The 18,053-nt window shown below is 37.4% G+C and overlaps 1 protein-coding gene across 3 annotated transcripts in view; it reads left to right on the top strand.

The window, feature by feature from the left end:
- The window catches only part of DYM (dymeclin), a 379,359-nt gene that overhangs the window by 112,767 nt on the left and 248,539 nt on the right, over window positions 1-18,053 (top strand). The window lies entirely within an intron of this gene.

Here is an 18,053-nt window from a genome sequence, read left to right as displayed (position 1 = left end):
AATGGATGAAGAGTATTATGTTCATTATATGCAGCTGAAGGGACCGCAGCTCCCATGTAAACTGATGACTCTTAGAAAACCACGTGGCATGAAAGAAGCAAGTTAAAAGAAAACATATACAGTATGAAAGTTCAAAAGTAGGCAAAACTACACCAAAAAAGCCAGGCAAAACTAAACTACATTGTTTAGAGTTTGGTCTGTAGGTGTTTGAAACTATAAAGAAAAGCAAGGAAATGATTATCATAAATTTGTATAATAATATTTGATAAGGATTAAACTACCTATCCTCCTCAATTTACCATGGATGATGGCAGTGTGTAAGAGTTTTATTCTTCAGATGCCTTTGGTTTGCAGTCTTATATTAATTTCTTACTTGCTCTTGTTCATTACTTTTATTTTTGTCCTTCCTGCCTTATAATCGTATTATCCTTTCAACATATTAATCATTTGAAATGCCTACACAGAACACTTCCTCCTCTTGTATATTCAATTTAGTGGATCTCTGGTTCTTTGAAATGTTTTGACATAATTTACAAACTTAGATTCTCTTATGTCTTGGTGTTGCATACATCCATAGTGGTTCTCCTGCTGTACACTGAACCATTTATATTGTCCCCCTGATACCTGGACACTGAAGGTCCACGCCCTTCAGATGGGGTTTTGTTTCAACCCTCTCCTGCATGCGTGCATTCAAGTTACACCAATATGTACTTTATTCTTCAGGGAGATTTCTGTTTGCAGGTGTTTCTTAACATGTTTCCCCATTTCTTCATCCTAAGGAGCCTTTTTATTTTTAGTTTTTTTGTAATATTCTTTTTAAAAAATATTTATTTATTTGGCTGTGCTGGGTCTTAGTTGTAGCGTGTGGGATCTATAGTCACGGCGTGTGGGATCTTTAGTTGCGGCACGTGGGCTCTTTTAGTTGTGGCATGTGGGAGTGAACCTGGGCCCCCTGCATTGGGAGCACGGGGTCTTAACTACTGGACCACCAGGGAAGTCCCAGGAGCCTTGTTAGACTGTTTTTTCTTAATTGCCACTGCCACTCCCAAAGGAAAATTAAAACTACAAATATACTGTATATCTGTTTATGTACTGTATGTATCTGTGCTTCATACATAAAAAGAGGGTTTTTATTTTTTGCTGTCTTCCAAATCAAGTTTTCAAAGTTTGTCCCCTTGAGATGATATTGCCAACTTTGCAATGCGTAATGTAAGCAAAAGTCTGCAGCCCCCCACTTAGGCTGAGCCAAATTCCTCCCTATGTTTTTACTGCTGGAATACATTTTCTCTTCTTTCATGTTCTTTCTATCTGGCTGGGCCATAACTCTCACAGATATTTAAATGATATACAATTTGATCTGCATTTCCCTCATGCCCTTGTCATGCTCTGCAGTCACAACACTAACTGATGCTAATGGCAAGTATAGTTTTAAGAATCCTGTCTTGTTCATGTAACATTATGTTGTATTTTCCATGCCATTAATATTTCTTCATAAATACAATTTTAATCATGTATCATATGGATTCACCTTAATCAGTTAAAATGATTAGTCATTTTGGTGGTTTCCACTGTTTTGTTATTCCAGATAACACCCTAGTGAACATCTTTATACAATATGTTGCAAGAGAACCTGCTGGCTCCACCACAGTAGGAGCCTTACTACCTGAGCAGGAAGCCATTGGAATCCTGATTGAATCTGCTAGAGATCCCCCCAGAAGCTGAAGGAAAAATGGCTTCTCTGTTCTCACGCCCCACCCTACCCCCAACCCAGTGTCTCTGATTCTCTGCCCTAATCTGAAGCCAGCAGGCAAAGAAGTTTGGAAAATATAGTTTGCAGGTTTCTAGCCCCCTGCACTACAAGATCATAGATGGGAGGGGTGTGGAAATGGCTACTAGTACTGTGACCTTATTTTACAGAGGTTATGTAATTTTCGTAAAGTCACACAGCTAGTAGAAATCATGTGTGGCTATCTTTCTCCATACTGTATGCTGTATGTATACATATGAGTGTGAGTGTGTGTTTATAAAGTCTTAAATATCGCACAGGGGGCACTAGAAGTTATGAAAATTTTAAAAACTAAGATTAGCTATAGTTCTACCACTGTAACAAATCAACTGTTTCCATTTTTTCGTTCTTTTTCCAGTGCTTGTCCCTATGTATAGGTATATACTTACAGCAAATTAACTAGTAAAGTAGGAAGCATTTAAAATGTGCAAATAATAATCAAGTTTTATCTTGTTATTAGGGTTATGAAAATAAAATAGTATATTGCTATGTATTTGAAAAGTTTGAGCCCTAATCATGAAAGGTGCGGTTGAAATCCAAGCTGTTACTTTTGTTAATTTCATTTCCTGACTTGGTCAAATCAGGAGAACGGGCAAATTTTTGCTGTAAAGCAGCTAAAATTACTTACCTCCTTCTTTTGGCTGTGTGGTTAATAGCGCATGTTTTGAGGTGTCCGGTTGCTAGTATTCAAAGGGAAGACATCATGGTAAGACTACCAATACTGCTGCCAGTTCTCATGTTGTTCATAAAGCTCACTGGTTTATCTGGGCACAGTTGTTTCCCTGAGCAAAGGTAAAGACAGGGCTCTAAAGACAGGGGACCTAAGGCCAAGTTCCATCATCTCAAGTAGAAGGGATATATTTTGGAGACATTGCAAAGGATTTATTCATATGTGTCATGATGATGACTGCTAGTTTGTCTCCTCCCCCATTTTAGCTGACTACATGGATGCCAAGAATAGGTTATATTTCTCAGTCCTCTTTTCGACCATATATGATCTATATTTTGGCCAAGGGAATGTAAGCACAAGTGGTATGGGCAAACCTGCAGGTAGAGTTCTCAAAGGAAGTGCATGTCCTCATCTCTGTCTGCTGACTTGAATGAAAATGTGATGGCTGGAGCTGGATTAGCCATATTGTACCATGAGTAAATTTAGAAATGGAGACTACACAGTGAAGCAACAAGAGAAAAGGAGCCTGGCTCTTGAATATCATGGAGTAATGGGCAAGCTCTGCTACACCTACTTTTGGACTTCTGTTGAAGCCATAATTAATACAGGTCTGTTACTTGTAACTCACCTTAATGCTGACTTATACTTGGTTGATAATGTATAGTGGATGAAGACGAGGCAGTAATATAATAAACTAGCTTTCTAGGGTAGGTTATTTGTAGGAGTTATCAGCATAATCTCACAGAGACCAGAAGACGGTGGGATGAGGCAGAACCTAGTACTTCTCCCTCTCTGCATACCAGATTTTGTCCTCAGTCCCCCAGCATTTTTGTTATACTCTTCACAAAATACAACATTTAAGTTCAGAGTAAAAGAAACAACAACAAAAACAGTGAATTACACAAATAATCTTTTGTTGTTGTTGAATTCTGCCAATCATAGTAATTTACACATTATTGAGAAAACCATTAGAGCCGTTAACAGTGCTTTTTCAGCCAGCCCATAACAGCTGAGGCAAATGAGTCATAACCTTAAAGATCTAGGAGTTTGTCAGAAGCCTCTTAGCAATGCTCAGGTTTCATGTTTTATCTTATAAATTAATGCACATTTTAAGTTCTACTTCAGTAATCATATCCACGTTTGTTTTATTACTATTAAGATGGCATCACCTGACAGTCCAGTGACTTAATTAACTTTCTAGAAATCTTAGTGTAAGATTAGTGATGCAGAAAAAAGTATCATGTTTGTTTTCTGACCTTGCTTGTTCCTGGCACATCATGGATTGTCCCCAAAAGTTCATGCATACCTGTTGGAGAAATAGCATATGTATCATTTGAGCCTAATGGAGTTTCTTAGCTAACTGGATTTTTCTTTCTTTCTTCTCTGAGTGTTGTGATATATTGCAAAAAGCCTGAAACCTGGATTTAAGGCTGCTAGTTTTGTGACCTTGGGGGTAGTGATTGGGATCATTAAATTTCTACTTTCTGGTAGCTTTTGTGATCTGCAGTTTTATTTTGTTGTGTTACATCTCTGCTATTCTTTTTTTTTTTTTTGCCATGCTGTGCGGCTTGTGGGATCTTAGTTCCCCAACCAGGGATCGAACCTGGGCCCTGGTAGTGAAAGCCCCAAGTCCTAACAACCGGACCACCAGGAAATCACCTCTGCTATTCTTTTTACTTCTGAAATTTCTGTCATATCTTCATAGTCTTCATATCTCTTAATCTCTCTTAGAATTTCATTTGTCTCTCTGAACTCTGAATAAGTTCTTCAGATTTACCTTCTAGTTCACTAATTCCCTTCCCAGTTGTATCTGATCCATGAAATTGTTTCACTGAAGTTTTCTAACGTTTGAATTATAACATAGGTGCAGTAAAGTACAAAATCTTAAATGTACAACTTTATGCAGATTTAAGTGAGAGGTTGATTAAGGAGAGGCCTTAGAAATGACTGTTGGAATCTGGTAAGATGGAAGTTGTTGGTTACTTTGTGAAGAAGCATTTAGGTGGAATGGTGTTTAGGAAACTAATTAGGGTAGGTTGAGGGGAGAATGAGAGAGAACAGGCAGAAAAATAGGGCAGCCACTGGAAGGGGACATGGATTCTAGGGAGGTTTTATTTTTTTTATTTTTGGCTGGGAAATGGTGCAACATGTTTACATACTGTGGTAGGAATGATTCATTCCAATTCTGTAAATATTACTAAATGCCTGCATTCATAGAACTTACATTCTATTACAGATGGAGAAATTCTTATTCATAAAGATTGGAGAAGGGATATTTCATTCCTTTATAACAGGAGTGAAGGCAGAGTATGTACATGTTGATGCAGGTGGGTTTGTGGATTTTAAAGTGGAAACACAGGGTAGTTATCTGATAGACTCTATTGAGAGTCAGCTGAGCATGAAGATTGGGGATTGGTGTTGGAAGTTTACCAAGAGAGCGAGCTGTAGGAGCCTAATTCCCCTGGGACACTAGAGACGCATAATAGGATTGCTGGACAGAGCTGAGGGCCCACTTGAAATTTATGGGGATGAACTTAAAAGCAATCAGAATGGTTGTATGTTGTTCTTATGTATAGCTGCTTTGGAACATGGAGTAGTTAGAGAATTGGATTTAATCGAGGCTGGAGTTTTGCTAGGCAGTTATGATGGAGGAAAGCGGGAGTGTGAGGGAGTTGGGAAGGAGTAAGCAAGGGAGTGATCCTGTTGCTGATCCGCTGAATCCTAGCTGGGTTAGGAGGGGCTGGTGGTAGACAATGAAAAAGTGGTAGAGAGAGCCAACCAGGTCAAAAATTGTTTGAGTCGGGTACTAGAGGAAATGGTCTGGAAGGCTGGGCAGTGGTGGTATTCAGAGAGTGGAATATATGAATTTAAAATTGTGGTGGTAGTGCAATTATTAGCAAAGAGAACGTGCAACCAGGGCATGACCATGGGAATGGGTAGCTGGGGTAGGTTAGAGGAAGTGAACAAGCAGATCAAGGCCTTAGAGACCATATTTTTGGGTGGCTTGAATATGAGTATGTTGATATTTTAAAAATGAGGCCTGGAGTAGTGTGGAGGGGCGGACAGTGAAGCAGGTGCTCAGATGATTAGAAAATGACCAGGAGTGACAGTGCTGTCTATAAATGACTGTAGCAAGAAGCATTGATGGGTAGTATAGTCTGATGGGATGTTTCAGGGCAACTGGGGTGTCAGCAGAAATAGTTTGGAAGCTGTACTGCTTCTCTGTGGTACAAGGGTTGTGGAGAGAGAAAAACAAGTTACCACTTATAAAGGTTCCAGAGAAAGAACTGTTCTCAGGGGACACCCAGGTTTCTGTTAGACCAGGGGCAAAGAGGTTAAGCTTGAAAATACTAAGGATTTTTTCTGATGAAATATGTGGGTTCCAGAGGGGATGGGGAGAGCTATGGGAGACTGTGTTAGTTTAGGGGCTGCACTGAATCGTGCGGCACTGAGCCAGGGTGTGTAGCAGCTTTAGTTCTCTTTGCTGATCAAGGTAAACAGGGATATAAGGCATAATTATAATTAGCCCTGATGATCCTTTAGGGGAAGGTAGGTAGTAATTCTAATGATAGCTTTGGACAGTTTGTCATGGTGAGGCTTTTGGCCTCATGGCCTGAAAAGGAGGTGTCTTACTGAAGGATTCAGAGCTCCGTGAACCTCCCTTATATCCCGCTGGTTGGTTGTGTCCTGGTAGGGGAAAGGGTATCTTCTTAGTAGTGTGGGCTTAATAGTTATGCATCGTTGTGTTGTGTAGGGTTAACTAGAGAATCTACAATCATCTTAACTGCTCATTTTGAAGCTAAATTTAACTGAAATTTATAACTTAAAAAGCTTGAAATGCATCAGTGGAAGACCATGACCAATTCAGAACAAAATGGTTAACAGAACTTCCTTCTCCCAAGCTGCCGGAATTCCAGGCACCTGTGATATGTATGTCGGCGTGCGTGTTTGTGCACAAGGAGCTCTGCAGCACAAACAAGCATTGCACAGCAGTCAGACTTTTTGATAGGAGACTTAGTTATTAGGATCTCCTGTAAGCTCTAGTTTTTTCTAGGTTTATGAAAATACTATATCCCATAACTGATTTAGTGAGTTAATAGGTTAGTATTAATCCTAGGTAAAACTGGAAGTGAAGGTTGTATGTATGTATGAATTGTATGTCATTCATTTGTAAGATCACCAGAAAGGACTTGAATTCTTGGTCTGTTTGGGGTCCTTCAGAATTGGCAGTTGGAGTGACCTTCAGAAGCACCGTCGTGTAGGCCCCTCACGATCTGCCCTCTCTTTCCAGCCTTACCTCACTCAGAGTCTCCAGCTGGAGCGCCAGGTGCACTGAAGGTTCACCCCTGCCCAGCTTTGTCTGATACCATCCCATGCACCGAAATGCCCTTCTCTTCTCCTCCTGCAGATCTGTCACTCACCTTCACACCCCAGGTTACAGGCAGCCTTCTTTGGGAAGCTCTCCTGGAATGCCCAAGCAAAGCTTGTCCTCTTTCTTTGCACAGGACTCTGTGAAACTCTGAGAACATTGTGTTATAAAGACATTTCTGCCTGTCTTAAGAAGATTATGGGCACCTTGAATGTATTGAAAACAATTTATTCATTGAAGAACCTGTGCATGCTTGCCAAAGAGATAATTTAGTAAATGTTTATTCACCATAAAAAAGGGGCAAAACGCCTGGGAGAGATGGTTCCTTAGGGGGATGTAAAGAAATGCAGATGTGGTACCAAGATGAACAGAAGGCAGTAGAGCCAAAAACACAATCCAAGCAAAATATATGTATATATATATATATATATATATATATATATATATATATATATATATATATATATATATATATATATGTAGGGTTCCGTGGATGAGGCTGAAGAGCGGGAGAGACTTCTGTCTGGCAAGATAATTTGGGACCAGACTCACTGTAAACCACAGAATGCTATTCCTTATAGCAAACAGATTGAATTTAGGCCTGTTATATCCCAAGTGCTTGAAGATCTGACTTGCGGTAAATTTTAAACTTGTAATACCCAGTGGAGGCCAGGGGACCCCGTTTATTGTTTTGGAGCTGGAGGGGCAGTGAGGGTAGTGGGGGAGAGCATCTGCTATAGACTCAGCACTGTGGGTGCAGACCTGCTTAGCTCTATTATGTGCGTAAGGAACTTGGCCTCTTTGAGTGTAATTTCTTTATGTGTAAAATTAGGTAAATGATAATTCTTGGTGAGTTATAAATTTGATAATTTGTATAGATCACCGTTTAATGGCAGAAACTGCTCTTTTTCTTCCCCTCTTTCTTTCACTACCTCTCCCCACAACAGTCCCTTGTGTATAGTAGTCTTTACTTATTTATTTATTTAATAAATTTATTTATTTTATTTATTGATAAGCTGTGTTGGGTCTTCATTGCTGCACACAGGCTTTCTCTAGTTGCGGTGAGCGGGAACTACTCTTCTTTGCGGTGCGCGGGCTTCTCATTGCTGTGGCTTCTCTTGTTGCGGAGCATGGGCTCTAGGCGCGTGGGCTTCAGTAGTTGTGGCTTGCGGGCTCTAGAACGCAGGCTCAGTATTTTTGGCGCACAGGCTTAGTTGCTCTGTGGCATGTGGAATCTTCCCGAACCAGGGATTGAACCCGTGTCCCCTGCATTGGCAGGTGGATTCTTAACCACTGCGCCACCAGGGAATCCCTGGTTCCATTATTTTTAAAATAGATTTTTACGAGAGTCAGTTTAATTAAACCTAGATAATGTAATCAAGCACGCTACACCACAGTATGTCTCCTTATGCTGCAAGAGAAGGAAGGAGCACGTGCCTCTTTCCCCCCTGTTGCGGGCAGGACCCCACTCAGGGTACCTGGATTACTGGCATGGCATGTGACTTCTGACAGGTGGGCTGAGTGTGAGCACCAGTGCCAGTCTGAGTAATGTGTACTGCTGAGGCTTAGGGTCTTCATATTTCTTAGATGAAACACAAAGTTCTGGTTTCTTTGCTCACCTACTTTGGAGACCATTAGTGTTAGTGTGTGTTTATTAACTGCTGGTTGGATTGTATTGAATGCTCTGTGGATATTTCTTCAATCTCATGAGTACTTTCAGACCATTGATCTAGTGTTCACTCTTACTTGCATTTACTACCTGTAGCTTTCATTTGGGGACCATTTGTATCTTGGGAACTCTCTGGATTCATTAATTTGGAATCGTCTTTTTCAAATATTTATGAATGTGCTCTCTTTTCATAGATTCTACTTTCCTAGTCCCTCCTAAGCTCTTATCTTACTCTTCTTATCCTTTGATGGTAGATGATGTTGCTGTTGCTGCGTTTAAGGCATTTAAAAATTCATTTCAAAGTGGTCCGAGTTTTGGAAGAAATTCTTCCCATCTTTCCTTGAATGTCACTTTCAACCAAAGCGTAATAGTTACTCACAGATTCTCAGTTTTTAATGCCCAGGAGAGTAACAGCTGGAAAGCTATATGGAAAAAATGACTGTTACTGAGGTGGGAATAAATCTATTCTGCATATTTTGTTATAGTCGTTTGATTTATATTTACTCCTTCACAAGTGGAAGTTGAATGCTAATGTAGGCACTCATTCTAAGATTGTACTGTTAGAAATCTATTTGTAGATTCCAAATGGATTCTTTTTGGTTATTGATACTGTTAAAGTTAATAAACTTATTAGTATAGGTAGTTTTTGACAAAATCTCTTGCATAATTCAGACTTCAATCCTGATTTTTATTTGGAGAAAGTAAAGAATTTTGTATGAATATTTTTACATAAAATATAAAAAATTCAGTTTGTAAAATTAAAAATTACTCATTTCCTATTTAATATAATATAAAAAATTACATTGTCAGGGTGCAAAGGAATCAAACCACAGTGAAGAAGGGAGACACCCATGTCAAGCAACCCACAGTCTAGCAGGGAAGACAGTCATGCAGGCCAAGTGTATGAAGTAGTACAGCCGTGTATAAGAGAGTGACAGTGTGCAGCACTGTTTGCAGTAACGGTGAGAGCTCTAGCCCTAATAAGGCCCTTTAATTTTCACAGGGGTGACATCCTACACTGTTGGATTTCCTCAGCTGAAGGAGGGGTGAATGGTTGTATTTGGTTAAAGCTTGTTGAAAGGTACTTATGTTTCTCTTCCATCATTAACACACATACCTCTATTTTATGTTTTGTTGGGGATGCCTCATTGCCAGCAGATGGAAAGGTGGCCAGGGTATTGAGGGGTTAGAGATCATGTACCATGGGAAAATGTTGTGCGAACAGGGCTTTTTTGGTTTGAAGAGTGGGACTTCTGTGTAAGTATACACTGCCAGATGCTTAGAGCTGTGATGTGAGGACTTCTCTGTTTTCCTACAGGAATATTTCCCCAACTTCACCCACATCCATGCAACCACCATGATTTTGTCTTATATGAGTACAGCTTGAATTCCAGTTTACTTACCTCACTTTTTCAAAAACTTAAGCATATTGTTTACTCTATCCTTATATTACATGGTGAAGTCCTTGAAAATTGAGATTGATATCCTAGTTTATATATTTCTAATATACATATAACTCTTGAAGATTTTTAAGAAGTGCCACACTTAACCATCTCTCACTTCATCAGTGGTCTGTGCGCCATTTTGGGAAACACTGCTTTAGGGGCCAACCTCAGAACAGATGGAATGAGGTTACTTGGGAACCAGATATGGACCTGTTCAAGGGAAGGGCTATCTGTCCTCTGAGCGTACAGGCACAGTACCCCTTTCTTATTTCTTGCATCAGATTTAATTTATTTAATGTTTTTGCATGGGGGTATGAGATGGGATTTATCTCAGAGGACACTAGATTTTTTATTCATTTTTTTCTCCCTTCATACTGTACACTTTACTATAGTACCTGGCTATCTTAGGTTCTCATAAATGTTTATTTTAAGGATATGTGATTCTAGAGTTTTACTTAGACCAGTGAATTCTGTTACCTTTCATTGTTTCTCCTTTTTGAAAACAGGTGTTATCTTCATAAACACTGAATTATTTCAGTGGATGCTTTTTCAGTTTTTCTTTAATAGTTCTGTTCTAAAGGAGTAAGACTTTTAAAGTTTCATATGGCTTATATTATGCTGGATTATAAATCAGAGGTTCTGAAAGATTTCAGACTACAAAGGTGGATAAAATGTTTTAGTGTGCTATGAGTTTTTAAAACATTTTCCTCTGTTCTTTTTTTTTTTTTCCTCTGTTCTTTTGTGGTGTTTTTTTTTTCTCTTTTTTGAGATGGTCAAAGCATTCCTTTTGGGAGACAGGCTGGGGGTTTTAATATCATGTTGTTTTGTGTTAGGAAAATTGAATTTGACTCAGAACTGTTTTAGGAACTAGCAGTCACCAGATATTTTAAGAGTGCTTTAAATGTAAACACATGTAAAAAAGTGAAAATATTAGTGACCTTCCCACCACCCTTCCCCCTTTCCTCTAGCACTGTAGTATGATTGGCTGTAGTTCAAGATTGTGTATGTTGCTGTTCTATATTCATTTTCAAATGAAAAAAATAAATTGCTAAAGAATGTTTTTTTAACATAGGCTGATTACATAGAGAGGTACTTGAGGACTGTGCCCTTTAATAAAGATATAATATCAAATAGGGTATGTTTTCCTCAATAAACTAACATTTTAATATATTTCTTTTAAGAAATATTGTTCTAAAGATATGTAAATATTTTTCAAATTTTATGGTTTCTTTTACTACATTATCATTTTAGAAATCAAAGCATTCTAATGAGAAAAACAAATCACCTTTAGTTCCTGTAATCAAAGGTAACCACTGTGAGCATTCTGGTATATACTTATCATCTTACAAAAAGAAATGCATACTGGGTTTTCTTAGTGGTAAATATTTTAATGTAAGTTTAACATATAGAAAAGTGTACAATTAGTGTATAGCTCAATTCATTGTCATAAAGTGAATGAACATACATGTCATTACCAGTCAGGTCAAGTAATCCCAGCGTCCCAGAAACCCGCTCGTGCACTCTCCTAATCGCTGTCCTCTCCCAACTGCATGGGAAACCACTGTTGTGACTTCTAGCCCCGCAGATTAGTTTTGAACTTTATATAGATGGAATCACATGCTGTGTATTCTTTGGCATCTTCTTTGGTTCGTAAAGTTCTTTCATGTTTTTGCATGAAGCATATTTTGTTCATTTTGATTATCATATATTATTTCATCTTAAGACTATCCCATATTTTATTTATCCTTCATACTGTAATGTATATGATTATTACACATTTGATTATTTCTAACTTTTGCCTGTTAAAATAATGCTGCTATGTGTATTTTTGTACATGTCTTTGCATATAATGTAAGCATTTTATTAGGTATAATAATTAGGCAAATTGCTGGGTCCTAGCTGTACATCATTCAAGTATAGTGGTTACAGTTAAACAGTTTTCCAAATTATTTTCACCAATTTACTCTCTCACTATAGAGTATATGAGAGTTCAACTTGCTCCACATCCATGCCCAACATGTTTTTGGAGAGGGAAAGGATGGAGTCATGTTTATTGAGATATAATTTATACACAGTAAAATTTACCTTCTGTTAGTTTTAGCAAATATGTATAGTCATGTAATAACCACCATAACCATAAGATTTTGAACATTTCCATCATCTTAAAAAGTCTCCTTGTGTTCCTTTGTAGTCAGACCCTAACAACTGACCCTCCAAACTAGTTATGCAGTGCAGGTATCTACCACTTAATATCAGTAATCACAAAAATTCACAAAAATCAGACATTATGCCAAAAATACTGATCTGGAACCTATTTAAATACCATTATTTTAAATTTTAAAAATTATAGTGTATATAATAACTCAACCAGTTTTTTAAACCACATTAAATGCCAGTGTTTAACAAACTAGTGTGTTTTTATATAAAATGCTTAAAACATGGCTTCCTGATGAAAGTGATGATTTAAATAGTAATCTCTTCTCTTCCATTTAGTCATTTTTTTCCTCACTCTTCTTTACAACTTTTACCTCTTATTGTATAACACTTAGAAAAATCAAGGGCTCAGTGTGAAAGGCCTTAGGAAACACACTTAGTATGTGTGCCCAGTGGTGGAGAATGGCTCACACAGGGCAGGGCACTAAGATGCCCTGTTAGTTATCAACAACATCTGAGACATTCATCTCGTTTTTTTTTGTTTTTTTTTTTTAAACACTCAGTTCAGTTTCAAAATGTCAACAATTCTGTCGCACCGGTTATCTTTGTAATGAAATTTGATTCCCCCTCTCCCCCAGTACGTTATTTTGTTTAAAATGTTTTGAGTTTTGGAGATACAAATATAAAAGATTATTTTATGAACACTAGTTGAAAAGGATTAAACTGAGTGATATATTCTAGGAAGTTTAGATATTAAAAACTAGCTGACATTCTACTGGGAAAATGTTAACCTTGTTGACATTCTGGGTGATAAGCCTGGATTTCTAACCATGGGCTTGGTTTTCTCTTGTGTTGATGAGTTATGTCACAATTAATTCAGCCAGTTTCTTCTTATTCAGTATTTAAGTGTATATGTTTCTCTTGAGTTTTAAGATGGATAGCTCTTTAATATGATCTTTGTATTCATTCTTTAGAATAAATTGTGGAATTGGACTTGTTAGGCCAAATAATCTGCGTATTGTTAATGTTTGTGATGCACGTTACTTGACTGCCTTTCCCAAAGATGGTGCATACTCATTTACAGTCCAACCACTGGTGTCTGAAAACACCTGTCTCCTAGTATTCTCATCAGCATTAAAGTATGATAATTTAAAATATAAGACTAAAGCCAACTTTTTTTTTTTTTTTTTTCTGGTTCGCGGGCCTCTCACTGTTGTGGCCTCTCCCGCTGTGGAGCCCAGGCTCCGGACGTGCAGGCTCAGCGGCCATGGCTCACGGGCCCAGCCGCTCCGCGGCATGTGGGATCCTCCCGGACCGCGGCACGAAGCCGTGTCCCCTGCATTGGCAGGCGGACTCTCAACCACTGCGCCACCAGGGAAGCCCTAAAGCCAACTTTTGACACTTACATTTAGAACTTTAAAAACAGCATGCTTTTCCTTTAAATAGCAAATATAAAATCTATATTATTTATATACTTTTAAAATATCAAATATAAAATCTGTCTTATACATTGTAAAAATAACCTTTGGAAAGTAACTGAAGTAAGAAAGAAAGTAAAGTTGAAGTAAAGGAACATTAAGTTTGTAAGTTGGAGCCCTCTAAGGAATATGAAACATGAAAAAGATGTAGCTATTTTCTATCAAGGAGTCCACGGGAAGATCTGTGCCTAAGTTACATACATAAGTATAATCAATTTCAGACTGTGGTAAGTACAGTGCTGGAGAGAGCTATATAATCAAAGTGCTGTAAAAGCAGTCATGTTTTTGCTTCATTAGAATAGACGACTCTGATCTGGACCTTGAAGGATGCTCTAAGCAAGAAAGAAAGGAGGAAAAAGAAATGAAAGAAAATTTTTTAAAACTGGGGGGAAGTAGAATGGCTTCTCTGGTTAATTGTAAACTTGGAAAAAGTCTAAACCAATGGTCAGTTCTACACATGGATTTCTGAGTTATTTCTCAACTGTTTTTTCTTCCAGGGTCATCCTGACATTTAGGTAACATTCTTTTTCTCCCTGCAAACTCATTACCATTTATTTATTTGCTTGTCTTTTCCATGTCCATTTCTCCTTTAGACTATAAACTTCATGGATAGGGCCTCATTGTCTTTGGGTTCTTTAGTGTCTAATCCAGTTTCTTGCACTTTGCCTAATCCACGATGGTACATTTCCTCTGTGGCTGGTATGTGACCCTTAAAAGAAATTAACTTCAAAGAAGTTTAGTGATCATCAGATATTTTTTCCCATACAAATGTTCCTAGCTGGTGATGGAATTGTTCTGTATTTTGATGGTGTCAGTGTTAAATCCTGATTGTGATACTGTACTATAGGTTTGTAAGATGTTACCCTTAGAGGAAATTGGATAAAAAGGTGTGCATTTTTTTACAAGAGCATATGAATCTATAATTATCTTAAAAACTTAAATAAATTCTTGATATGCAAAAAATTTTTTTTCACTATTGTTTGGGGAAAAAAAGGTCCCTAACCAAGCAATAATATTTTGGAACTTTATAACACATAATTGTGTTAGGATATTGGTTTGGCTTTTAATAGAAATCAGATACCAGTGGCTTAAAAAAGATAGAAGATTAATATTTCTCTCACATAGAAGTCTACGCTAGTCCAGGGGTGTAGGCAGGTTTGCTTCCTGAGGTCATCCAGGGACCAGAGTTCCTTCTGTCTTGTTTTGCCATTCCCTTGGTGGTATCCTCATGCACAAAGTCAAATCTGTCGGCCCACCACTCTACCTGGGTTCTAGCCCATGGGAAGGGCGAGGATTTGAAGAGAAAATAATTTCCTTTTAAGGATATAATCTAAAACTCGCATGGGCTGCTCCCAGTCACATCTCGTTGGCTGGAATTTAGTCATATGGCCATAGTTTCCTGTAAGAAAGATTGGGAAATGTAGTTCTGCCCAGCTAAAACTCAGGGCTTTTATTAATAAAAGGAAAGAGAGCATGGTATTGGGATCAGATAGTTACTCTGCCCCAGTGTTTGCCCTGGGATGCATGTTCAGTAACTTTATTGGTGAAACTGTCTTCCCTTATTTCTCTGTACTTATATAGGAAAAGTATAGATGTTTGAAGAGTTAGGTATATTTGTTGGATCATTATGGCAATGAAAATCAGTATGAATATTTGCTTCCCCTTTCTCTAACCTCCTCAAAGACAAAGTATAATTTTTTTCTTCTTTGTACTTTTTATACCTGGCATAGAGCCTAACCCTAATTAGGCACTCACTACCTATTTATTGACTGATTACCCTTTTATCTGTGTTAATTAAAATGTCTCTAGCAGAATTTTCATACGTATTTGTAATAGCTGACCTGCTTTCTCCTTAATTTCTTCATGGTCTCTGTTTTGTTACAGTATTACAGTCTCAAAATATATGAATATGACCCTTTTAGCAGATTTTTATAACTATGGATGACAGTATAGTATGTTATCATGGTTTTTTTTGTATAGTTTTGCTTGAATAATTAGTGTTCTGTAATGTATTTTTTAGATACAAGAAATCAGTTATAGTGGCAAGTGGCATGTTTAGTAATATAAAAAACAGTAATTTACCTTAATTTCGTTGTCTTAATAGTTTACTTTTGAGTTCAAAATTTCTTAAAATGAGAGTTCTTTTTCCTTTGGTTATTATTTTATTGATGTTTCAGTTTGTCATACTTTATATTTTTCTCACATTTTTATTGTTAAGGGTAAATAATCTTGTCACTACTTTTAAAAGGTGGAATCATCAACACTAGATTTTTTCTTTTAGTTAATTTCAGTACTTTTTTAGTTTTAGTTAGATGAATTTTATTTTAAGCATTTATTCGGAGGACCTGAGGGATACAATTAAACAACTTTGGAGACCATCCTTAATTTGGTTTTTAGAACAGAAGGAAATACACTGTAACTTTCCCTTATTTTTTTGGTGGAGAGAAGCTTTTTTTTGCCAACAGGAAAATGCAGTTCCACTAAGATTCTTGGGTCATAGATCAGAGGCTTGGATCAGCAAAAAGAAACAAACTTTTGGAAGAATTCTGGTCCAGTATTATGGCCAGTTTAAACTACAATGTAGGCAGTGGCAGGCTGCCTCATTTCTCCCTGTAAGGAAAGGCCACATAGCAGTAATATTTATCAGAGAAAGGAAGGAAGGCTGACTGTCCGGTGGGGGTGGAGTGGGATAGCTTCTCAATAAAATGTTCATTTGTTGACATTATAATCAGCTTTGCAGCCCTGTTGAAAAAACTTGAAGGGGGGTGGGGGGGAAGGAGACTTCAAGTTCTGTTAAAAGCGAGTCAGAATTTTGTTTGTGAAATTTGTCCAGTGCTAGTCAACTCTTATTTCTCCTAGTAATGAAGATGCACAGCTGTGAAAGAGAATCCCCCCCAAAATAAAACACTTATATTTTACCTTGGAGAGCATTTTGTGTTCTTTGTTTTTTGTTTTTTTGCAGATTGAACTTTCCAATTGTGTTTTTCTTTGCTTGCAATCCTCGAACACACAGTGGTGGATATAGGGGTAGGCAGTCATGGAGCATACTCTGAGTGGAAGGAAGTGACTGGAAATTTTTAAAAATGTTAAGATAAACAACAAATCAGTCCCAAAGCAAGTAATACTTGGCTACTGGTTTTACTTTCTTATATAATTTTGATTTTCTTATTAAATGCCTCAAGTTTCCCAACTATGTCATGAACACTGTTTCGAATAAATTTAAATTTGTGATGTGTAGTGATCACTTATTTTTTTGGTTTGTTTTTAACTGAAGTACAGTTGATTTATATATAATGTGTTAATTACTGCTGTACAGCAAAGTAATTCAGTTATACATATATATTCATCCTTTTTTTAAAATATTCTTTTCCATTATGGTTTATCATGTGACATTGAATATAGTTCTCTGTGCTACACAGTAGGACCTTTGTCTGTCCATTCCATATATAACAGCTTACATCTACTAGCCCCAACCTCCCACTCCATTCCTCCCCCGCACCCTCCCCCTTGGCAACCACCAGTCTCTTCTCTATGTCCGTGATTCTGTCTCTGTTTCATAGATAGGTTCATTTGTGTCATATTTTAGATTCCACATATAAGTGGTAGTCTTTCTCTTTCTGACTTGTTTCCCTTAGTATGATAATCTCTACTTGCATCCATGTTGCTGCAAATGGCATTATTTTGTTCTTTTTTATGGCTGAGTAGTATTCTGTTGTATATATGTACCACATCTTTATCCATTCATCTGTGCTTGGACATTTAGGTTGTTTCCGTGTCTTGGCTATTGTAAATACTGCCGCTGTGAACTTTGGGGTGCATGTATCCTTTCGAATTACGGTTTTCTCTGGGCGTATGCCCAGGAGTGGGATTTCGGGATCATATGGTAATTCTATTTTTAGTTTTCTGATGAACCTCCTTACATATAAGTCTTTCACCTCCTTGGCTAGGTTTATTCCTAAGTTGTTTTTTAATGTGATTAAATGCATTTTTTAATCCAGTTTCTGTATCAAGGAGATTTTTCTGGCCTTGTCAAATGAGTATGTAGCTATGATTCTTGTTCTGTACTTTGGCACTGCATATATAGTATGAGAATTATCTGTACTTTGAGGGTTTGGTAGACTTATTTGTAAAAAAAAAAAACCTGGACTTGGATGGTTTTTAAGGATTGGCTCTTTGACTCTGGTTTACACTCTTGTAAGGTTATTTGTCCATTCAGGCTTTCATCTTCTTTGGACAATTTTGTTTTCTCCTAGATATTTTAATATTTTGCTTAGGTTTTCAAATATATTGGTATAAAGTTGTATGTGAAATTTTTTTATAATTATGTGTATGTTTTGATATGTAAAGAAAAATTTAGAAAGATACATAAGAAACTTAATATTATCTTGGTTATCTATGGGAAATGGAAGTGGAATTATGGGAATAGGGAATGACAGTCTTTAGAATTTTTATGTCCTTGGACAATATGAGAATTTCCAAACT

This window comes from Globicephala melas, chromosome 13, assembly GCF_963455315.2.
Source record: "Globicephala melas chromosome 13, mGloMel1.2, whole genome shotgun sequence".
NCBI classification, from domain to species: domain Eukaryota; kingdom Metazoa; phylum Chordata; class Mammalia; order Artiodactyla; family Delphinidae; genus Globicephala; species Globicephala melas.
The sequence above is the reverse complement of the archived record's forward strand: the minus strand, read 5'-3'. Positions and strand labels throughout refer to the sequence as shown.